The sequence below is a fragment of the Lissotriton vulgaris genome, chromosome 2_2 (genome assembly GCF_964263255.1).
Source record: "Lissotriton vulgaris chromosome 2_2, aLisVul1.2, whole genome shotgun sequence".
In the NCBI taxonomy this organism is placed as follows: domain Eukaryota; kingdom Metazoa; phylum Chordata; class Amphibia; order Caudata; family Salamandridae; genus Lissotriton; species Lissotriton vulgaris.
This window is the reverse complement of record NC_141688.1, coordinates 318,755,838-318,771,453: the sequence shown is the minus strand read 5'-3', so window position 1 is coordinate 318,771,453 and position 15,616 is coordinate 318,755,838. Positions and strand designations below refer to the sequence as shown.

The 15,616-nt window shown below is 50.9% G+C and overlaps 1 protein-coding gene across 8 annotated transcripts in view; it reads left to right on the top strand.

Annotated features, from left to right (window-relative positions):
• The window catches only part of CKAP5 (cytoskeleton associated protein 5), a 901,993-nt gene that overhangs the window by 245,465 nt on the left and 640,912 nt on the right, over positions 1-15,616 (top strand). The window lies entirely within an intron of this gene.

Genomic DNA, 15,616 nt, shown 5'->3' with positions numbered 1-15,616 from the left:
CCCCTAACCCTGGTTTGATCTCTCCTCCAACCGTGGCATCGGTGGAGGGAGCTGCCTATTCTGTGGTGCTGATGAGGGCTGCCAAGGCCTTAAACCTTGAGCTCCCCGTCGCGGCCGTGAGGCCTAACATCCTCACCGAGGTCTTCAAGCCGCAGTCATGCCCTTTGGAGCCTCTGCTGCCGTTTAATGAAGCCTTGTCTGACGTTCTGTTGGGCACGTGGTCCAGGCCCGCTTCAGGTGCGCCTGTTGATCGGAACGTGGCCAGGCGCCACCGTCCTTGTCCGGACGACCCCAAGTACCTGTCTACCCACCCCACTCCTGAGAGTCTGGTGATCCAGGCCTCGACCTCCCAGTCCGCATTCCCGTCGGCCCCGCCCGACCGGGAATCCAAGAGGTATGACCAGTTTGGAAAAAAGGTCTTCTCGTCCATTAGTTTGGGCCTGCGGTCTTGCAACACCGCCTGCCTCTTGGGCCGCTACACCCACTCTGTGTGGGATACGGTCGCGGAGCTGCTGCCAGAATGCCCCATGGAGGTGCGGGCAAAGCTCGGTCAAGCTGTAGCTGAGGGCCGGGATGCAGCGAAATATTCCATTCGGTGTGGTCTTGATACGACCGACTCGCTGGGCAGGGCTATGTCTACGACGGTGGCGATTCGCCGTCACGCCTGGCTGAGATCCGCCAATTTTTCGGCTGATGTCCAAAATACCCTGATGGACATGCCGTTTGATGGCTGTCACCTGTTCGGTGACAAAGCGGACCACGCGCTGGAACGCTTCAAGGACTCCAGGGTCACGGCCAAGTCCTTGGGTCTCTCGACCCAGCGTCAGCAACCGGGTTCGTTTCGCCCCTTTCGTGGCCAAGGAAGGGGCGCCCCCACACGTGCTGCCAGCCACGCGCCGCAACAATCCTTCCAACGCGGTGGCGGCCGTGGAAACCGCCGTGGTGGCGGTCGGGGACAACGGCGGGGTCAGACCACACCTTCCCCCGCAGCATCTACCCCAAAATCCTCCTAGTCCGTGCTTTCGGCCCCATGTGACGCCAGTGGGTGGCAGGGTTCGCCATCACCACGCTCACTGGCGCACGATCACTTCGGACAGGTGGGTGCTGCAAATTGTCCGAAGGGGCTACTCCCTCCCCTTCGAGACCTCTCCTCCAGCCATGCCACCGCAGAACCACCGTGTGTCGGGGGACCACTTGACACTTCTGCAGGAGGAAGTTACGGCCCTCTTGGCCAAGGGGGCCATCGAGCGCGTTCCTGGGCCAGAAGTAGGGCGTGGTTGTTATTCCCACTACTTTCTGGTGCCCAAGAAGGACAAGGGGGGCCTACGTCCTATCTTGGATCTAAGGAACGTCAACGGCTTCCTCCGGAAGGAGAAGTTCAAGATGTTGACGTTAGCTCAGGTCTTGGCTGCTCTAGACCCGCAAGACTGGATGGTAGCGTTGGACTTGCAGGACGCCTATTTTCACATCCCCGTCCTGCCGGCCCACCGGCGTTACCTGCGGTTCACGGTAGGCCAGGAGCACTTTCAGTTTGTCGTGCTCCCCTTCGGCCTTACCAGCGCCCCACGGGTGTTCACAAAGGTGATGGCGGTGGTCGCAGCCCATCTGCGCAGGTTAGGGGTTTCAGTCTTCCCCTACCTAGACGACTGGTTGTTGAAGGCGGGCTCGCCCCAGACAGTCGTCCACCACCTTCAGATGACGGCAGACCTCTTGCACGACCTGGGGTTCTCCATCAACGTGCCGAAATCACACCTGTGTCCCTCTCAAAAGCTCCTTTTCATCGGAGCGGTTCTGGACTCGGCGCAGTTTCGGGTTTATCCTCCGGAACGGCGGGTTCGGGATATTCAGGCTTTGATTCCCATCTTTCAGCCGCTATCCCGAGTCTCGGTCAGGTTGACGCTGCGGCTGCTGGGACTGATGGCTTCCTGCATCCTTCTGGTGCATCACGCCAGGTGGCGGATGCGGGCTCTGCAGTGGGACCTGAAGTTTCAGTGGGCCCAGCATCAGGGCAACTTGTCCGACCACGTCTTGATCTCGGAGGGCACTGCGAGACAACTGCAGTGGTGGCTTACGGACCGCGATTGGGTCAGGGGCAAGTCCCTCTCCCTTCCCCAACCGGGGCACGTTGTCGTGACGGACGCGTCCCTCCAGGGCTGGGGTGGCCACTTGGGAGAGGCAGAGATCAGAGGCATCTGGTCTCCGGCGGAGTCCCGGCTCCATATCAATCTGTTGGAGCTGCGGGCGATTCGTCTGGCACTGAAGGCATTCCTCCCCTTTGTCAACGGGAGTGTAGTGCAGGTGTTCACCGACAACACCACCGCCATGTGGTACTGCAACAAACAGGGCGGAGTGGGGTCGTGGACCCTTTGCCAGGAGGCTCTGCGCCTCTGGCAATGGCTGGAACGTCAGGGCGTGACTCTGACGGTTCAACACCTGGCAGGTTCTCTGAACGCCAGGGCGGACGAACTCAGCCGTCGGTGCTCGATGGATCACGAATGGCGTCTGAACTCGGACGTGGCGCAAGGCATCTTTCTGCAATGGGGAGAGCCTTGGTTAGATCTATTCGCCACAGAAGAGAACGCGCAATGTCATCAGTTCTGCGCGTTGGAGTTTCCAAGACGGCACTCGCACGGCGACGCCTTTCGGCGCGAGTGGAGTTGCGGTCTGTTATACGCCTTTCCGCCTATACCACTTCTGCCCAGAGTGCTGAAGAAGATCAGGCGCGACCGGGCCCAAGTTATCCTTGTGGCTCCGGACTGGGCTCGAAGGTACTGGTATTCCGAGCTACTCAGCATGTCGGTCGGTCCCCCGATCCGCCTGCCCCTTCAGGAGGACCTTCTGTCGCAGCAGCAGGGGACGGTCCTCCACCCGAACCTGTCCAGTCTCCACCTCCATGCTTGGAGATTGAGCGGCGGCAGTTGAGGCCATTTGACTTGCCTCCTGAAGTCTGTGATGTTATTCTGGCAGCCAGGCGTCCCTCCACTAAGTCGGTATACGCCTGTCGGTGGAACAGATTTGTGGCATGGTGCACAGCAAAGGCTGTGGATCCTCTTTCTGCCCCTCTTTCGGAGGTTCTTCTGTTTCTTCTTTCTCTTGCCCAGCAGGGCTCTGCTCTGGGCACTATCAAGGGCTACCTTTCTGCCCTTTCAGCCTTCTTGAGGCTTCCTGATCAGCCTTCTTTGTTCAAATCCCCGATTGTAACTCGATTCTTGAAAGGCATCACTCACATGTTTCCACCTGTTCCGTTTGTGATGCCTCAGTGGGATTTGAACCTGGTTCTAACTTTCCTGATGTGTGCTCCCTTTGAGCCCCTTCATTCTTGCCCTCTCCGTCTCCTGACTTTAAAGACGGCTTTCCTGGTTGCCATCACCTCTGCCAGGAGGGTGAGTGAGCTCCAGGCTCTTTCTGTCCAACCTCCTTTCCTGTCCATTCATCCTGACAAGGTGGTTCTGAGGACTAGACCTTCTTTCCTGCCCAAGGTTGTTTCGGCCTTTCACATCGGGCAGTCCATCACCCTCCCTTCCTTCTTCCCGCCTCCGCATCCTTCAAAGGATGAAGAGCGGCTCCATCGTCTGGACCCAAAACGTGCGCTTTCATTTTACATGGATCGCACACGCCAGTTCCGGGTGGATGACCAACTGTTTGTTGGCTACGTGGGTGCGAAGAAGGGACGGGCGGTTTGTAAACGAACCATCTCTCGATGGGTCGTCCTCTGCATCAAAGCGTGCTACTCTTTGGCTCGGAAGGAGCCTCCTGTTGGGCTGAGGGCCCATTCCACTCGGGCCACGGCGGCTACTACTGCCCTGGGCCGGGGAGTCCCCTTGCAGGACATTTGCCAGGCGGCTACGTGGGCCTCGCTGCACACCTTTGCGAGGCATTACTGCCTGGACAGTCAAGTCCGGAGGGATGGCTTCTTTGGCCGTTCTGTCCTCCAGGACTTTCTGGTGTAGTTTTGTATTGGTTCGCAGACCCACCACCGGGGTTGGTATTGCTGGGGTATGTATTCTAAGGTAAGGAATCTAACACTAACGTGTTTCTTTCAGATGAACAAGTTACTTACCTTCGGTAACGATATATCTGTAAGAAACATTAGTTAGTGTTAGATTCCTTACCGAACCCACCCATCCTCCCCGTTCTGCGAACTGATACCTAGGGTTAAGGTCATCCCTTTCAGGGCCCTAGTTTGTACATGGCACCAGTGTTGGTTCTCTCATGGCTCTGCGTCTCCTGGCGCGGAAATGCTGTGTGCAAAGAACTGACGTCAGCGCGCGGAGGCGGCGTCTATGTACTCCAGCGACGTCATCACGGCGCACGACGCCGACGACGGACGCGGAGCCGCAGGGGACGCCTGCAGACGACGCCTACCGACGCGCAGGGGTACTGCTACGCAAAAGTTTCCGGATCCAGACTGACGCCTGGGGATATTCTAAGGTAAGGAATCTAACACTAACTAATGTTTCTTACAGATATATCGTTACCGAAGGTAAGTAACTTGTTCTTTAACTTTCTTTTTTAGGAGCCTGGATTCCTAACAGGATGGTTGTGGTCCCAGATTTATTTTACTGTTGAAAAACAACCTTCTGTTACTATTTACAAAATATCCATAAAACGTATGTGTCCTATTTTGACAGTCAGTCATGTTCGTTCTGTATTCATTACCTTAAATCTTTGTGCTGGTGCAGACCTATTTTGTATGTTTTCTGTAGATAGGTTTTCCTGATTATCTATTTTCAGGAATTTCCTAAAAAAGGGAGGAACAACTTTTGTAAGGCTTAAATCTATCATGGCAAAATCTTTTTGTTTACATTATATATCTATTGACTATGCCAGGGGCCAGAGGTTAGCTGCACTTACTTGTAAGTTTCTGGAAAGTGGCCTCCACAACCGTCCCGTGTCGAAGCTGCAACCGAGACTGGGGCTCTGTTCGCTCTCCTATTTATACTTGCATTAATTGGGTAAAGAGCTCGTAATTGATCTTAATTGAGCACTAACGTTGGAACGGACATCAGTTTATGAACTGATGCCCGTTCGAAACTTAAGTACAAGTAAGTACGGCGCCTAAAAAAAAGTTAACATTTGAGGTAAGAGGCTCAACATCAGTACAAATATAAGCAAGGGCACTTAAAAACAGGAATGATAATCCTTGTTTGTTTTATAGCCCTCTAGTACCAACTGCGAAGAGTTTTTTTAGATCCAGAAGTTGAACGGGCACAACCGCCGCGAGGAGGTTTTTACCATGAATGAAGTACATCTGCCCTAACATATTTGAACTCCGGTTGGCAATTTTGATCAAACAAAGAATCAATTTACCTAATAAATAAGTCAATAGGATTCACCCAAATTTTTTTTAGCTTAATATTTGTTCAGAAAAGCAACACCCATAGATAAAAATAAGGAGTTAAAGACACTAGGAGCATAAGAATATACACAAGATCTGGCCCTAGAGATAAAAAGTAAGTGAATAGAATATTGTTACCTGGAGTGTACATCAAATACCTCGAGTTATGAGAGTGATAACTGAAGAAAATACTCTTTACGTTACAGTAATAACGACCAGCTGGAGTCCTAGAAACTCTCCGGCACTACAATTCACAAGTCAATCTAGAAGAACTGCAACCAGAAAATTACTTAGCGAGTATGGCAATCACGAACCTTGCAGTGTTTCTCGATTTGTTCCAGAGTAGGTCAAGCTAACGGAGCCCACAGAGTAACAAGGAATATGAGTTGTTTTTTGTTAAACATGATGCAAGAGTATGAAATAACCATTGCTGTATGAACTAGAACTATACCTTTAAAAGATGATATATAGGTACCCGCCCAAAGGAATAATACACACTAAATAGGAATGTAGAAATACAGAACTGAATTTTGTTGTAAAAAGTAGCAGAAGAATCAGAGGTTTTCACTTAAAGCAATGTTTTATAATAAACAAGATATTTTTATTTATTCTTCCCTGTATAGATTGTTTTTAATATAAGAAGAAAGCATTGTCCTGAAGGTGATCAACTTTCACAAACGCTGCGTCAACATTTTCTTGCTTTTTCTTAATCTTTTTTATATATTGGAAATGTAATGCCATGTTTTAATAAATCATGTGATAAATTGTTTTTATGTAATAATAAATGAACAAATCAGCTCTATTTTGATATAATTAAGTTTGTATACTCTAATTACAAAAACCTCTTTGTATGTTTTACCCTCTGCTGACTATTGATGCATATTTCATACTGTTTTTGAAGCAAGAATATCTAAAAATGGAAAACAACCAGTTTGTAAATTTGTTACTTTAAGGTGTGACTCCCACTTGACTATACTCCTAGGCCAGTGTAGAACACGGCCGGATTAAAAGACCACAGGGTCAGTTTGAACCAGGAAAAGGGAACTTTTTAACTTTTGTTGTTTACAAACCCATTCCCTTTTTCTTTAAAAAGGGCGTCTCCCAATATTTGTATTGGTCCTGCTGTTTAATACTCAAGCCGACTCTGCCATTCTGCGTCTGCTTGCGGGGCTCTGTTCTCCTCCTCAGGTTGGTTTGCTGATCCTCCGGGTCTTGGTGGGAGGTGTTATCCCACTTACGCCTGGTAATTTGGTATTGAGTGGCTGTTACACTTTCTGTGAGTTATACTGTGCCCTTTTGGTCCTTGGTTGGCCCTTTCTTCAGTTGGCTGCTGATCCAGCCGCCTTTTTTGCTAAGAATGTTCCTTTTGGCTGATTACTAAGCCTTCTGTGGTTTCTGCTGCAGGTCTATGATTTTGTCCTCGGATGCAGGATTGTTTTTTCCCTAAGAGCGGTTCCCATGCTTTCTTGGAACATGTCCTACCCTATGTGGGGTACAGGTATCTATTGTATAGCCCTGTCTTACGCAGGAAGGGTGTGGACTGCCCCTTGTGGGTACTTCGCCCTTCCTGGTTTCGCTGTCTTTTGATGGGGCAGTCTTTTGTACTTACTAGAGCATGGCTTTGCCATCTATGGCTTTGTGCTGTAGTGTTTTGCCCCTTGCCTGCCGTTTGGTCTGGTCCTCTGTCAGATGTTTTCCTGTATTGACTGCCTGGTCTGTCCTACTTGTTCTGTGCTGTCCGGGGCGAACCCCTTTGGGGGTCGTCCGGGAAGGTTTCATGGCCTTCCTCTTGTTCTAAGCCTGACTTGGTCCGGGTGCTCATTTTTGTAGTGTTGTCAGCGGCTGGCTGCCCATGCCTGCTCTTCTGTTATGTGGCCTGCGGCCTTGGAGTGGGCCCTGGTGCTCCCGTTTTTTTGTGCTGCGGGGCCATTGTGTGATTACGTTCTTCTTCTGACTGCCCTATTGCTGAGGCGTCAGTCTGTCTCGTCTCTTGGCTTCAAGCTGTGATGGGCTCGGTGGCCCTCTTCACTGGATATGTTTCCCGGTGGAGGGCCTTGCTGTGCTTCTGCCTCTTTTCCTTGGAGTATGTAGGCGACTCTTCATCCTCTGTGCTGCCTGTACCTTGGGGCTTTTGGTGGAGGTCCCTGGTACTTTAATTGGGCTGGGGGTGTTCTGGCCTCCTTCGATTGTCTTTGCTTTTCTACTGGTTTTAAGGCTGGGCTGCCTCTTTTTTTCGTTCTAACACGACCCCTGCGGGGCAGGTGTTCCCTCACGATTTTGAGGTTCTCTTCAGCTTCGGGCCTGTGACTCATCCCCTGTTGTGGTGGACAAGGCTATTTCTCCCTCTCCCCATGGCGGGTCCCCTGTTGGGGGTCTTGGGCACGTCTGAGCTGGAGAGGTCTTCTCGCAAACCCTCCTTCCCTTTGGGAATGGCTAGGTTATCCATTCTACTTTAAGGAATCTGCGGCTAGTAGTCCATCAGGTGTACCAGTTACTTACCTTTGGTAACTATGTATGTGGTAGAGACTATTCTAGCCGCAGATTCCTTAAAGACCCGCCCTTCCTCCCTTTTTCTTGCCGGACCCATCTCAGTCTAAGGCACTCGCTTGCTTCGTGGCGGCGGTCTTCTGCGAGTGCCTTTTTCTTACTCCCTCCCTAGGGGGATGCTCGCCTTGTTCTTGCTCCATTCCTTCCTTTCTGGCGATTGGTGGGCGAATGCTTGGGTACGTCTGCGCCCATGCATTTCATCTCCAATGTAGGGTTCGTTGTCCCACTTTCTTGTGTTGCTTGCACTTATGACTTCTACAGTCCTTGGGGTGGAGGTCCTCTCTTGCCTCGGTTCCTTTTGGGAAATGCCCCCCCACCCACCCCCATCCCAATCCATGACTTGTCATTGATCATCCATTCTGGCCTGGAATCCTTCTAGCTCTGGGCGGTGGTTGCAGCCTTCTTAGTCTGCTGTGCCCTTTCTTTTTCACGTGCTTTCTACCTACAGGGAGGCAGTTATGTTGGTTGCAAGCTTGCTTGCAGTAGCTGCACTCTAGTCATTTATTTCCTGCCTTATCGCCTTGGTGCCTGGCACTATTCTGGATACGTGCTGTTCCTCGCCATTCGTTTCTCTCCCTTCAGTATAGCTGGGTCTTCGCACACTGTTCCAGTGTTCTCAGTTTTGTTTGTGATGGCTCCGCTTTGTGGCGCGGAGGAAAAATTCTATGAAGAAACACGATATAGGCGTGCCGAGGCAGAACTTTTGTATCCTCGCTGACGTCACGAACGTGGACGACGTCAAGGCGGAGTCACATGGTACTGTCCCACCTGCGCGAAGGGATGCTGTGGAAGAAAAGTTTTCCGGATCCAGTCTCACGCCTGGGGGTGATTCTACGTTAAGGAATCTGCGGCTAGAATAGTCTCGACTAGATACATTGTTACCGAAGGTAAGTAACTCGTACTTTAGGGAGCTTCAGCACAAGGATCAATTTGATGCTAGAATATGGAGAAGTTGTACAGTATTTTTTTAATCATTCACCACCAGGTTTTTTAAGAGGTGTGTGTATATATATAACATTTTCAAATTAAAATTACATAAATAAGTTACCAGTTTGGTAGATTTGTGTTTGGCTCAGAACTTGATAAAGGTGATGTACTTTCTGAACATTTTAAGGCTCCATTAAAATCGTTGCTGAAACTTTAAAGAAAATTGTATGAGATTTACATTTTATTTAACTTATTTAAAAATGAGTCTGCAGCAGTCTTGGTCGGGTATAGTTCAAATTAGATTTCATCTGAAGGCTAAATAAGGTTGTGTAGTTTGACAGTTTTTATGCAAAGTTTCCCGAGATGCTGATCTCTTGGTAAGTAATTTAAATTGTGAAACAAGGACAGGCAAAAACGGTGAACTATGTTGCTATCAACCTCCGGATATAATGCAAATTCTTTGTATTTTCCCTGTTCTACGTTGCTATTTGGAGCTTTGTAAATACCAGTATTTGTGAAAATGAATATTTTATTCATTTAGTGTATGCACGTGAGACTGCTCAACCTGCATTGTTAAAGTATACCCAGCAGTGATATGATTTTGAACTGTATTGGTCTTTGGAACTTTACTAATGTGTTCGATTTGATATGAATTCAGTGTATGTTCTGTTCTTCTCTGCAAGTAGTTTTACCTATATTGAAAAACATTTTACTTAAGATGAGTCTACACGAGTGTACAGCTTTTTTCAGCTACTTTCTCCTGTTGCCAATATTTTAGTTATTTGGCTAAAGTGGGCCTTTTAACAACTGGTTTAGCACAAGGTAAATTACTTATGAGTAGAGGTCAGGAGTGCATTTAAAGCTGACTTTGTGCATAATCCTACACACTTGGTGTCGGCTTGGCACTCATTTGAACACTACTTAAAGCACTTAGTTTTTGTCTGTTGGTAGCTGTTTCTGATGGCTTTTAAAATAACTGCAGAGATTACCTTGATATGAAGATGAGCAGTTTTGGACTAGTCCATTTTTGGCACCCCTACTATTGTCTTGTATTTTTCCACTAGGTCATTAAAATATATTTTAAATACATTTCGAAGACATAGTATTGCCTGTTTAGCAAGCCAGTCTACGCCTCAAAGCTGCTGCTCCTGCTTGAAAGTGTGCACATTGATCGTCATCAGAATCTTGTTTGCGCTATATAAAACATTATAAATAACTTACATGGTCTCTTATTCTTAAGATGGTGCTGTTGTAGTTAAGCAGGATTGAGTAAATCTGCACGACCTGCAGTATTGAAAGTTCAGAAACCTAGCTATAATCAAGGGGACTCATTTTGCACTGTTGGCGATATGGTTTGTAAAGTGACTTCACTTCTTAGGCAATTGAAGAGTACAAATCCCAATGCAGACCAAAGGCAGTGGGCGAGAATGAGCTTCGAAGCTGCACCGAAGGAAGCCAGGGCCTGTGCCAGGAGTAGTTTGAAGCAATGGGCGTAGAGATTCTGACCACAGGGGGCAAATGAGACTTAATATGACTCGAATTAATGACATAAAGTGAGCTGCAGAGTTCTGACTAAAGAGACAAAACAGAGGGAGGGAGTTGCAGTATTACGTGGAGAACAAAAAGTTGCAATAGCGCTTCCAGAGCCATCTCGACCAGCACCACACTTATCTTGCAGACGCCCAACATCACTGATTGTGTACACCACAGCCAGGACACCATCAGGCAGCAGACGAAAGTGTAAAAAAAGGTTTTAAAAAACACATGACGCTTTATTTTTGTGCACCCATGATGTGAAACCTCCCTGTATCCACCAGGACCGTCCAAATGCTGCTCAAATTTAGCAAAGTGTGGAAGACTCCTCTATGAAGATCACTATCACTCTGGACTATTAATTACCCGTCCACATCCCAGCTTCCTCTACTGCAGCTTGTCTGTGCATGGTGTTTGACCATGCACAGCGCCCTGTTACCTTTTACCATATGCATACATACTCAGTGGTCGACATTAGCACACAGCAGCTCCAATGTCCTACCCAGAATGACGGATCTTTACAGGACCTTTCAGGTTATTCAGTAGTGGAATGAGCCATCGCTCTTGGCCAGGACACCTGAATCCATAGGAGGTGCATTGTAAGTCACCTGAATGTTGTGAAACTCACAGAATGTTTGCTTTTTAGGTTTCGCCTAGCGGAAGCTGCGCTCTGCGCAGCTTTTCCGCGCAGGCGAAATCCTGTTGAGAACCGTAGGGTGCTTTGGTTCGGCCCTCGTCCTTGATTGGCTGGCTCCGTAAACGGAGCCTTGCCATTGGACGAGGGGCCTGTCCGTCAATGCCGGACCAGACACGGGGGCGTTCCCGACATTCTTTGGCTTTTGCCGACGTCACGCGATGCCGGGAACGCCCCCGTGTCTGGTCCGGCATTGCCGGCACCCGCCTTCCGTCGTCAGCGTCTCCCCTCCCCCTTTCCCGCCCCCTCCCGCTTGTTTCTTGTTGCCCGCCGCGTCTCTCCTCCCCCTTTCCCGCCCCCTCCCGCTTGTTTCTTGGTGTCCGCCCGCCGCGTCTCTCCTCCCCCTTTCCCGCCCCCTCCCGCTTGTTTCTTGGTGTCCGCCGCGTCTCTCCTCCCCCTTTCCCGCCCCCTCCCGCTTCTTTCCTCATGGCCGCCTTCCTCCTTCCCCGCCCCCGGAGCCCGGACACAGACTGAGCGCGGCGGCTGCACTCCACCCGGACCCGGCTCCTGGCCGGCGGCTGCACTCCACCCGGACCCGTCCAGCAGGTAAGAACGGCACCCCGGGAGACTGCTAAGCTTATTACTCGAGCTAGAAAGTTGAAATGCTGCTTACGCTACTGTCAAAGGGTGTACAGAGGAAAAAAGTTGTTTTCATTCAGTTATCCCATTGGCCTATACAAAGTCAGCTTTCGCAAAAGTACGAAGGATGGGAGGGAGTTCGACATTCAATTCAATCAACGGGAAGGGATTATTAATACAATTCGTGACATGACTGGGGTCTAAGATTTTGATTGAGTGGAAAAATACGTAGTACAATTTTTGTTTAGGTCTCACTGTGGCTAAAAACAAAACCCATGGGGTATACGGCGTCGCAAGAAACCGGATAGAAAACAGGTCATGAGATGCCAAAGGCAGTTAAACGGGCTGAAACAAGGCGCTCACGTTCCCCGATATTTATTCTGAGAAAAATACATGTTGCTTGTGAAGGGCTATTACAGGACCGAGCACCTCCCATCGTGACTCAATGACCCGTCAACAAAGTGCTGAGTCACTCCTCTCAGCTGATCCGTGAACTAAGTGCTGAGTCACCCCTCTCAGGTGACCGTCAATAAAGTCCCGAGCCTTTCAGCATGACTCGTGAAAAGTTTCATAATAGACCTAGGGACACTGTGTTAGGCAGAAAATGGCAGAGGCAAGCCAGGAAAAACTGGCACCGGAGCGGAAAAGACAGCCTGCCCGATTACAAAACACATACAAAATGTGACTGGTGAGCGAGGTTCACATTTCGGGCCAATAGGTGGGAGTGTGAAGCTATGGTACAATCGACTCTAAGCACAGGTATCCGCAGGTGAAGCCAAATCTCGTCCAGCCATGAGGCCATTGCTGATCTGTGAAATTTTAGGTCGGCCTCACAAAATATTGCAAGGAGACGAATTATTTTGGGTCATGCCACGGATGGAAGCATAGGGAAGAACGGTAACGCTCTAGTTTGTAGACTGAGAAGAGAATGTGGCAGATTAGATGACTGTATACATGTAATAGCAACAGTAAGTGTTACATGCTGTCATGGTCAAGGGTGAAGGAGTAACAGCAACAGGGCGCGGTGATGCCTTTAGGATGAATAATGAAGTGTGTTGTGACTTGAATTCTCAATGCATTCTTTCCCTTGGTTACCTGTTCCCTGCTGTTCTGCCAGTATGATTGTGTTGTGTGTGGAATGTTGGAATGCTTGATGAGGTAGTGGAATGCTGGGGTGCCTGGTGTTGTTGAGAGAGAGACAGAGTGTGTGGGCTGAGCGACAAGGATTGCTCCTGTTGCTCCCCCTTTCCCGCCCCCTCCCGCTTGTTTCTTGGTGTCCGCCGCGTCTCTCCTCCCCCTTTCCCGCCCCCTCCCGCTTCTTTCCTCATGGCCGCCTTCCTCCTTCCCCGCCCCCGGAGCCCGGACACAGACTGAGCGCGGCGGCTGCACTCCACCCGGACCCGGCTCCTGGCCGGCGGCTGCACTCCACCCGGACCCGTCCAGCAGGTAAGAACGGCACCCCGGGAGACTGCTAAGCTTATTACTCGAGCTAGAAAAAATGTTGGCGTCAGTTTGCACTCCAGCATTACGATAAGATATCCGACCTGCCAGAGTGATCGACCACGTCTGAGATCGACCCCACATCCCCCCATTAGAAAAACACTCTCAGACTCCTTCCAGCTCGCATCGCCCCTCCCCCACACACTTATCCCTCAGAGGTGCACGGGATTATCTCTGTGCCCCCTTCCTCCTAACCCCTCTGTCGATGTGCAGTCAAGAGAAAGAACCCCCCCTATGAGGAATCACAGGCCCCGTGACCTTTAACCCCTCCTACAACACAAGCCTGCCTATCATGCACCCCCTCCCCCACCTCACAAGGGGATGTCATTACCTGGCCCGAAGCCCCTCCAAGCTTGCGTTACCTGGGCCCACCCCCTCCATATCCGATTCCACAGACCCCGAGGCCATCACTGTCGGCCTTTACCACCGCCCCCCTCCTCATGAATGATGCCTCCACCGATCACTCTTCTGCCCCCTCCCCCGTCACCTGTCCCCTTCAATTTACCCCTCTCTGCGCCCGAGATCACCCTTCCAATGAGTGCATCATTACTCGCTGCAGAGCATCAATTACAAAGGCGAGCCCGCATCACCCATCGGGATGCAGGAGCGCTGAATGGAAAAACAGCCCACCTCGTGTCCACCCTGCTGTGCCAATATGGAAGCCCCGGGGGGGAAGCCGTAGTGTAACCCCCTCCACCTCTGGGACAAGCAGGGGAGGGGGTCGTGCTTGGCGGGGAGCTGCAGCTTCATTGACTTATAGAGACTTTGGGCTTTGCACCGACCCAAAGCAAGCAGATGAATTCCTGCCGACGAACGCCGCAGCAATTGCGCTTACCGCCCGAGCATCCTAACTGCGCAAATATTGGTGTCCCGCCCGGGGGTTTCTTCAGCCGGCCGGCCAATCCCAGCGCGGCCGGCCGGAAGTGCCCGCCCCCCCCGCCGCCCAGCGCGAGAAGAGGAACCACGGCGAGCGCTGGAAGTCTGCGCTGCTCCCGGCCGGCAGCTCGGGGACGCTCTCAGGCCTTCGCACCGGACACACACCTCTTCTTCGCAGCGCTACGGTGCCTCCGGGTGCCCGGGGGCAGCGGAGCTCCGGCGGGGGGTACTCACCAGCCGTCCACCTTACCAGAGGGCCGAGAGGAGAGCGGCAGCACCGGAGGCGGCCTCGTAGGAGCGGAGTGAGGCCAGCCCGAGTGTCACTTCCCCCAGTGAGGCTGCCGGGACAGCTGCATTGATACAGCCCGACTAAAAATAACCCCGAATGTCAGCGAGGGAGGGCAACTCCTGCGCCCGGCTCCCTGCCCCGCTCCCCAACCCCCCACGCGAGCTGTGGGAGCGCCGCCGACCGAGCTGCAGACTGCAGTGCTGCCGGCGGTGGCTGATCACGGTGAGTTATCTCGGTGGGTCAGTGCGTCTGCTGCAGGTGTGCGTGTGTGTGAGTCTGGGACAAGAGGACACAGAGGAAATAGCCGACCCGAGGGTCACAGGTTGAGATCCTTGCGGGTCAAGTCTGCGTTCCATCCTCTCGAGGGAACTACATCCAGCGTTAATCTATCTCACTACAGCGCTTAGAAGGGCTTCTAAGAGACATGCAATCATTGATGCTTGTGTGACTGAGATTAATACAGCCTAGTGAATTGATCACAATCTTTAAGTCTCTGGGGCAGATACAAATATGCTGATACCCATTCAACACACTGAAAACGTGTTGTTCTGTAGCAATGGCGCAAGCCATTCTTCCTACTGCCCTTTTATGATGTTACGCCTTTTTGTAAATCGCTGTTTTTGCCAAGTTTGTTTAATGTGTGTATTAAACGAATTGCCCTTTGGTCCCTTAAACATAGTTGGACTTCGCTTTCCATAATATTGTTGCGTGTGTTTGGGGCTCTTTGCGCGTGTGTGGGGCTCTTTGCGTGTGTGTGTGGGGGGGGCTCTTGCGTGTGTGTGGGGGCTCTTGCGTATGTGTGTGAGGGGCTCTTGCGTGTGTGTGTGGGGGGCTCTTGCGTGTGTGTGTGGGGGGCTCTTGCGTGTGTGTGTGTGGGGGGCTCTTGTGTGGTGTGTGTGGGGGGCTCTTGTGTGGTGTGTGTGGGGGGCTCTTGTGTGGTGTGTGTGGGGGGCTCTTGTGTGGTGTGTGTGGGGGGCTCTTGTGTGGTGTGTGTGGGGGGCTCTTGTGTGTGTGTGTGGGGGGCTCTTGTGTGGTGTGTGTGGGGGGCTCTTGTGTGGGTGTGTGTATTGGCATTGTAAATGAGAATGCCATTTATTTATCTGTTTTCAAAACCAACACATAAATAAAAAGTTTGCCATTTAGAATGCCAATGGCTCAAACTTTTCCGAAGGCGAAACCATTGCATTGTAAATGCTTGTTTTTGTCTTGCACACATAGTGGACTGAAGTTGGTTACATTTTCAGTTGAATGTTCATGCCAGATTGCTACAAAGTCTTTCCCTCAGGTTGGCATTTCCAAAGCTGCATTGTTTATTAATGAGCCTCTTCTCCTG